General features: G+C 39.3%; 1 protein-coding gene across 3 annotated transcripts in view; it reads right to left on the bottom strand.

Moving 5' to 3' along the window:
• Positions 1–8638, bottom strand: part of ankrd11 (ankyrin repeat domain 11) — a 184268-nt gene extending 175630 nt beyond the window's left edge. For all 3 annotated transcript variants that reach the window (XM_061764094.1, XM_061764113.1, XM_061764103.1), the window contains exon 1: positions 8097–8638. The gene's annotated coding sequence lies outside the window, so the exon portion shown is untranslated. The remainder of the gene's footprint in view (positions 1–8096) is intronic.
• Between the last annotated feature and the right edge of the window lie 2 nt (positions 8639–8640).

Here is an 8640-nt window from a genome sequence, read left to right as displayed (position 1 = left end):
TGAGGAAATGAACAAGAAGCAATTTTCTGGGGTTGTTGTCGGGTTACTAACCACTAGATGGAATACTGCATCATTCTTTGGGCTACAGTGATAACAAATACTGACATAGTTGTAAGACATGAATCATGAAGAAGAATATTTCTACCCCCAAAATACATGTAATACATTAGCATGTTAGTTCAGGCGTGTCAAAAATGTCAGGGGGTCCAATCCGGCCTGTGGGCACTGTTCTGCCCATCAGGCACGTTATAGTTAGAGATGGCTTGCTAATTGTGTAGACTCATGCTAACCTCATGTAGATTGATTGTGTTTTCTGCTTTTTATGGCAAGCTACTGGGTGACAATTATATTAGCAGCTAATTTAAGATTCTATTTAGCATTTACTGTGAATATACATGTCCTTAATACACATAGCTAATACATTTATTTTGTGTTCATTTTTTAATTTGAGTCTGTCAATCTGCCTTTTTAGGTTTTTGTTTACATGTCTAAGTATTTTCGCTTTATATCAGGGGTTGTCAACCTGGGGGTGCGCCCCTATAGGGGGGATGTGAGTCCTTCCTTGTAAGAAATGAAATGTCTATTCTCTTTCAAATACATACATATTAAAAATCTACTTTTCAATTTACAGTAAGCGGTTTGTAACATTTGATTAATAAACTGTGAGAAAACGAAATTATTTCTCTTCAAAACATCTCAGATAAGAACTATTAACAACAATTAACCGATGGCAAAAAAATATTGATTATTTAAGAAAGTCAGATATTTTAAAAATCAACTTAGCCTAAAAATCTGACCTGAACAAGAAAAACGGATGTCATTTTCAGATTCAGTGATACAAAATTGTCCTAAATCAGCTGAAAAAACAGACAACTTACAAAAACAAAATTGTAACCCAGTATTATCAGTCAACGAGGTTTGATGGAAACCCTTTTTTTTGCCACTACTTTTATGTACCGTCATTTCTCGTGTATAATGCACAACCATGTATAATATGCACCTCCAAAATTGACCTCAAAATTCTGGAAAACCCTTCGACCCATGTATAATGCATTTTTACAATGCATGACTTTGCTTCTACCCATATGATCAAAACGAAGAATTATCTTTATTTTGTTAATTTTTTTTCAAATAATTATTCTGAAGTTAAGCACTTTATCTGAACACAAAATACTTTGTTTTTTATTTACTTGCAATTATTTTGAAATTCACAGCCCTAATTTTATTTAGTAAATGACAAAACACAGTTGTGCTCATGTTTGATTACGCTGGCAGAATTTGTAAGATGAATACAATTCTTTAAAGAAAACATGAAGGGCCAGCCAAAACATTTAATTTTGTTTTAACTGTCAAGCAGAAAAGCATCATCATTAAAAAAAACATAACCATAAAGAAATTAATGATGAATGTTGTTCAGTCATCAGTCGTATTTAAAAAAAACATTCAAATTCTGCCAGGCTATGTAAACTTATGAGCACAACTGTACATATATATGCAGTCATACGTACCCCTGTCATATTTGAATGAAAGTGTAGGCTACACCTTTTTAATAACCTCTAGGTGGCGGTGGCATGTTAGAATGAAAGTCTACACCTTTCTCATAACCTCTAGGTGGTGGTTGCATATTAGAATGAAAGTGTACAGCTTTTTCATAACCTCTAGATGGCAGCATACATTTACCCATATATAATGTGCACTATTCATTTAAAAAATTTGGGGCGGGGGGTGCGCATTATACACAAGAAATTACAGTATTTTTATATATACATTTACAAGCCAGGGGGAAAACTACACTTTCATTCTGAAAAGTTCCCACTTAAGTTTTTTTGGGTGTGATGAGTCAGTTGAGGTTTTCAAGAGTTCTAAATGAATGTAGAAATGTATGTACATTCTAAATTATTTCTGAATAAGCTGTTTTATAAAATGTACATACAGTTTATAGATCCACTGTGAGCTGTAAGTTGCACATGTAAATGAAAAGACTGATTCATAATATTGTTGCACCTGCACTTATTTTTATGACATTTCAGGTTGCTCATATGATTTAAAACAACATTTGTAACAGCATAATAACAAATAAATGTGAATATTTCACCAAATGTAGCTGTAATTATTTGCACCCCAAAAAAATGGGTAGAAAATAAATTGTCATTATTTATAGCTTATTAGTCCACAGATACACTGGTCCGGCCCACTTGAGAGCAAAATGAGGTGAATGTGGTCCAGAAACTAAAATGAATGACGCCCCTGTGTTAGTTGTTAGGTAAATCACTGCTTACATTTGATGTTTCTGGTTTCCTCTTTTTTACTATGAGAATAAACAGCAAGCATTGTTTTAAGCAGTAACCACAAGCAAGAGATGCAGCCTGATTTGAATACATTAAAAATTAATAATAAAAAAAGACCCTGTAAAGTGAATTGGGAGATTTGTTTCCAAATACATTATACATGCTTGAGGATAATAGCTGAAAATGTGTGCAAAGTCTGAGAACTATGCAGTACTCACTTGTGGAGTTATAGCATGAAACAATTTTGCACTACTTCAGTTTTCCAGATTTTGCGGGCGTGGCTAAAAAGCAGCTCTTGGTCTGTAACGATAATTTTTCAAAGACAATGTACGTTCACAAAAAATATCACGATAAATGATATAGTTTTTTTATGCCTCTGAAATCAAATATGTCAATCAAATGTGTGTTGCCATTCGCTTCAGTCAACTACTGGATGAATAACGTGTGCCACAGAGCTTAGGCTTAATAAAAAGTTAACTTTTCCATGTTTGTGTTAATTGGGGACAAACACACGACAAATCGGAGGGGGGCCCTGATGTTGTAAACGACATTGCTTAGCTCACTAGCTTGTTAGCTCGTGGCCTAGCAAACATAATAAACAGGTAACTTTCCCATGTGTTAATTGGAGACTCATACAACAACTCTGAGCTAAAAGCTGACATTTTAAACAACGTTGTAGTGGTTGAGCGAGCTGTTTAGCGCCTTAACTCGTTAGTTTGCGGGCTAGCTCGTTGGCTCGTGAGCTAGTGAACATAATACGCAGTTAACTTTCCCGTGTGTGTGTGTGTTAATTGGGGACCAACACAAAACAAGTCGGAGCGAAGTGCTGACGTTTTAAACGACATTGCCGCAGTGGAGCACGCTGTGTAGCTCCTTAACTCATCTCATTAGCTTGCGGGTTAGCTTGTTAGTTCGCAGGCTATGAGACGTAATAAAAAGTTAACTTTCCCTTAAGTGTCTCTGTTGTGTGAATCTGTAGTCGTTAACGCGAAGGACGCCTCATTCACACAGATGAATATTGAAAATTATTTCAAGCAAATCACGAAAAAGCCTCGTCCTGAGGACACACGCCAACATACTGTAGAGTCTACTAGTTCAGAAGCAACAGGTGAGACTCAGCACTTAACACAAAGCTGCTCCTAATTGATTTTCTCTTATGACCACATCAGTGAACAATAAACACACAACTACTGCATTTGACCCAGATTAGCTCAAAATGCCCCAGTTCAAGTCACGGATGTATGTAACGCAGCACTATAAATTTAGTAGCTGCTTTATATCTTCAGTAATTAATAACCATGTTAGTTTGGTTTTTTTTGTTCATTTTGTAATTTTATTATTGCTGCTATTTAAGGATGTTTTGTCAATTGTACAGAATGCAAAAGTGTACAGCTAAGAAAGGCCAAGGAAGGAGAGCTTTGTTGAGTTGGGAGCAGAAGGTTACAGAAGACTACCGTATTTTCACGACCATAGGGCGCACTTAAAAGTCTTAAATTTTCTCCAAAATGGACGTGGCGCCTTATAATTCGGCGCGCCTTGTGTGTGCACCGAGTTCCAACATCTATAAATGTTGTTGTGTGACGAGCGCTACGCTTGACTTTTTTTTTTTTTTTTTTTTTTTTTTAGCATTTCCTGCCCACACGCTGCTTACACAGAGGAAAAGCGGACGTGGCTGAGGACAGGGGTGGGTGCGTAAAGGAGTACGCTAAAGCCACGGCCCCGCGCCGTTGTTTTTTTGTTTTTTTTACCGCTTGACTGACTCGGAACATTTCCGGGGTGTGCATTTTGCAAAACAACATCGGTTTGGCTAAAGACCCCCGAAAATGTCACCTACGAAGAGACACGCTTACGAAGCACAATTTAAACTGCAAGCTATCAGTTACGAGGAGGAACATGGGAATCGAGCAGCCACGAGAGAATTCAAGATCAACAAATCCATGGTTCGCAAGTGGAGGAAGCAGGAAAACAAGCTTCGCCAAGTCAAGAAGACGAAGCTGAGTTTCCGCACGGAAAAAAAGAAAAACAAAACGCGGAAACAAGGCGAGGTGCCCCGAGTTGGAGGACCAACTCGAACAATGGATTAATGAGCAAAGAAGAGCCAGCAGAAGCGTCTCAAGACACCATTCGACTGAGTAGCCTTGCCATCATTCCGAGAGGCTTGACGAACTGCTGGACATCCGTGTAAACAGGGCGTTCAAAGTGAAGTGAGCGGCGTGGGAGCCATGGATGACAGATGGCGAACACAGCTTTACTAAGACTAGGAGGCAGCGCCGGGCGAGTTACGCCACAATTTGTGAATGGATTGTGGATGCTTGTTCGAGCTTCTGCACGGGAACAAGACTGACTCGAGTCTGCCGTGTTTGATGGAGAACTTGCCCAGCTGTTCATTTCGGATACATAAGATGAGGACTTTGATGGATTTGTGGATGAGGATTGATCAAAATATAACAGGACTACATTGTTAAATACTTTAATAAAGTACAACTGAACTCAGTTTTGCTCCCACTGCCTTTTTAAAAACATTGTTTTAGCGTGCATGCATGATAGTGTATGTTTTTGAGCTAGCGTATGTTTTAGCATGCATGCGCCCAATAATACGGCACCTTATGTATGTGTTAAATACAGAAATAGACCCCGTAACTGAGACTGCGCCTTTTAATACGGTGTGCCCTATGGTCGTGAAAATACGGTACATGGAACAGCCAGCATATCACCACAGAGCACCTCATAGACCAAGCATCCCTCACATTCACTTTTCAAGAGTGAATAGAGTGAGAGCATAATTTTAATGATTAAAACAATCTTTCAAACTTGTTTTTATTGGTACAGGTTTGACAGATATCTTTTATCTTGAACCTCTGCAATCGCTTACAATGAGAAAACCTGGCCATCTGCTTCAAAATATCTGTTAATGGACATGATCCTGTGGAGTTAAATTTTGAAAAGGCTTTTAAATATTTTTTAGGAACCTCCAGTATGTAAAATTCATTGCGCCAGTGAAGAGTGCAAACTGTGCAAGAATGTAACACTTGTTAATTCTAATGATTTGTTACCTGGCTTATTTCTATTTAAGTAAGCCATTATATTTTTATTGAAATTTCCTTTTGATTACTATTTTACATTAGTTTACATTTATTTGTATTTATATAAGTTAGCGAATGTAATCTTTTATTGAATTTCTTATGTTATTCTGTGTTTGTTTAGACTCAACATTAATTTATTGCTTTGAAATGTATATTATTATAAGTATCTATTAAAATAAAAGTACAGTATTCTATTAAAATCCAAATATTTTTGGGGGTCGTAAACATCGATTGCAAAATTCGCAATTCACTGTTCTCTACCCCACAAGGTAACAAGCTAGCCCAGGAGCTAACAACCTACCGAGTTTTAAACGTAATTTAAAAAGGTCAGTGCCTCGCTCAAGGCTTCTTTATACTCGTGCGGACGGCGACCGTGCTGACATCACTACGGGTGTCCCACGCGAAGTTTTGAAAATGTACTGCAGTTCACCTCCAAGTCAGGGGTGTCGCTACGGCTGGTATTGGCTAGGACACCACATGGTGAGTTTCCTCTGCATTTTTTGGCCATTTCCGGTAGCCGTTTTTACTTTCCTTTCAGTAACAAGGAACAAAGCCACAACAATGGCAACCGTGGAACAGTGTCTGCTCGAACAAATGGACCTAGATGACCAGATGATACGTTTAATTATGCTGCAAAATCAATCGAGAAGGCAGCGGCATAGATGGTATGTAGAACCAAGGGGCACGCTGAGTACGTCATCACAGCATGTGACTAAAACAGACCAATCACGAGAGATGATCTCCGCGGCGTTCGACACGCAGCAACAATTTATGCCGTGTGTGCGTCAAGCTACGCAGAGGGGCCGCGCGGGGAAATTTGTCGGTCACATGATGCAATGCGGGCGTTGTCGGCCGCACGACCGCGGGAGTATAAAGAGGCCTTCAGAGTTGTTGTGTATTCGTCCCAACACACACACGGGAGAGTTAACTGTTTATTATGTTCGCTAGCCCGCAAGCTAACGAGCTAAACAGCTTGCTCCTCTGCAGCAAATTAATTTGTTTAATAAATTATAGGAACAGTGTACCAGCCTACTTTAAAGGGGCAGCTGATTTAGGCCGCCAGCCAGGTTTGTGTCATTCACACATGACCAAATAATCCACACAAAGGGGGAAAATAAACTATAGTTAAGTGAAATTTACATTAAGGTGCTCGTGTGAAGCATCCCAAGAACAACGCACAGGGGTAATACTATTAACACAATGTGTTTTTCTACCCTAAATGCAGCCCTGTGCACTAATTTAGCACTGCAGAAGTTGGCTCTAGCATTTGATAGTGTAAACATTTCACAAAACTCTTCACACTTGCCTCCCAAAAGGTAATTTGTCAATCATTAAATTCAAGATACACATACAATAAACAAACAAGTGGATTTCTCTCCCCCATTCACTATGCAACAGTTATGTTGTAGTGGACTCGAATTCATGCACCAAATTTTAAACCACACAGACCATAATAGAAGTATGGAATTTGAACGCATTTGAACATGTATATAGGGCATAAGATATCCCAACAACATTGAAAAAAGACGTTTTGAAATGTGACGATTTAAGATACATTTAAATAAGAATTAATCAGCTCAAATACCAAATGTAGCAAGTATGAAAAAATACACTTGAAAAATTAAAGGATGCATCTGATTTTTAAGGTATAATGTAGACAAAACTAAGATATACAAACGTTAACAGTAATCAGGGAGCATTCAGCTGAGGGATCTGAGATATGAGTCAGCATAGTCAACATGTACTCAACAAGCTAGGTACAACATTGAGTTCCTTGGTGGAAAATACCAACAGCAGCAGCACCGACAACAACAGCAGCAGCAGCAGCACTGCAGTGTTTCATCGCCATTTGTCCTGCACCAAAGAGGAGAGCTTGCTTGACTGCTCAGTCACAGTCCCACCATGTTTAGCCTCTCCTTCTGAACATGATAGTCGACACACAAAACACAGCCCCTCCACTTGAATCACTTTCGCACATACAACTGATATCGACCGATAACATATCACACGTCTTATTATGATGTACACTAAGTCAAACTGGGCTTAGTTATTTCTTTATGGCGAACTGGCACATTCCACTGGTGGCTAGCTCTACGTGTTTAGTTAACAACACGGAGCTACCATGTAGAATAGGAAGGCTAACAATGTGTGCGCGGTTGGGCTAAGACGACTATTAAGGCAAAACAGTAAATGGGTGGGTAAAGAGTTCCTAGGTTCGACCACTAACAACAACGACATGCTCCATGTTTTTGTAATAAGGGTGCTGCTACCTTAGAAGAATATTGCACATGCGATTCTGTTCCCATTAAAGCCAATCTTAATGAGTATGCAGCAACAACAACGTAAGCACAAAGAAGGCAATCACTCCGGAATAGTTCACCACGGCTCAAAAAATAAAAAGCTTCAAGCACTAAATTGCTCTTCTACTACACATCTTAATTGCAGTAAATCTAACAATAAAAAAAATAACATCGGGAATGGAAAACTTTATATTATATTAATTGCTTACAATTTGGATATTGTAAGCAATAAATATACACATTTATACCATGTGTACTCAAAACATGACCAAAGGGCGATAGTAGAAGTTGACCTTTGCTACTAGTCACAATATAGCAATAGCCTGTTTGTTGTTGATACCGCGCTAGCCGTATGAAGCATAAAACGCGCACGCGCGACACACGCAGACACACACACACACACACACACACAAAGTGCCACTTACCTAATTGGGAATTTCCTTTAAAGGGTTAACAGAACCTTTGATTAATGCCACGGTGTGTTTAGCCAATGCTAGATGTTCCCATTTGTTGAGTTCGTTTTAGCACGAAGTGTCACCGAGACATCCGCACAGACTTGCGAGGACCATGGTCGCTAAAAGCAGCTCACCACAAACGAGGCTAGCCCTAGCGTGTTAAGACCATCCACACCAACAAGAAGACGACTCCAATATCCACAAAAACACGGTGGCAACCCTGCTAAGTCTTCTTCATCTCCGAGTGCAAATCTTTATGAGTCCACTGGTGTGAAGGGAGGTTTAACCGAGTTGAAGGAAACCCTTAAAATATAGCGTAGAATGTTTCGTTTAAGTCCTCCGCGAACCCATTCGAGCGTTTTTCAAGCGGCCTTCGACTTCGAGGCGCAGGACGGAAACGCTCGGGGGAATGAAAGCCGCCTTGTGATTGGGCGAAAACGTCACCTCCACAATGAAACCACCTCCATTTTGGATCGAGACGGATCCCTTCCCTCTTCTGACTGTACAAGGAATG

The sequence above is a fragment of the Phyllopteryx taeniolatus genome, chromosome 2 (assembly GCF_024500385.1).
Source record: "Phyllopteryx taeniolatus isolate TA_2022b chromosome 2, UOR_Ptae_1.2, whole genome shotgun sequence".
Classification (NCBI taxonomy): domain Eukaryota; kingdom Metazoa; phylum Chordata; class Actinopteri; order Syngnathiformes; family Syngnathidae; genus Phyllopteryx; species Phyllopteryx taeniolatus.
This window is presented reverse-complemented; position numbering and strand designations above follow the sequence as displayed.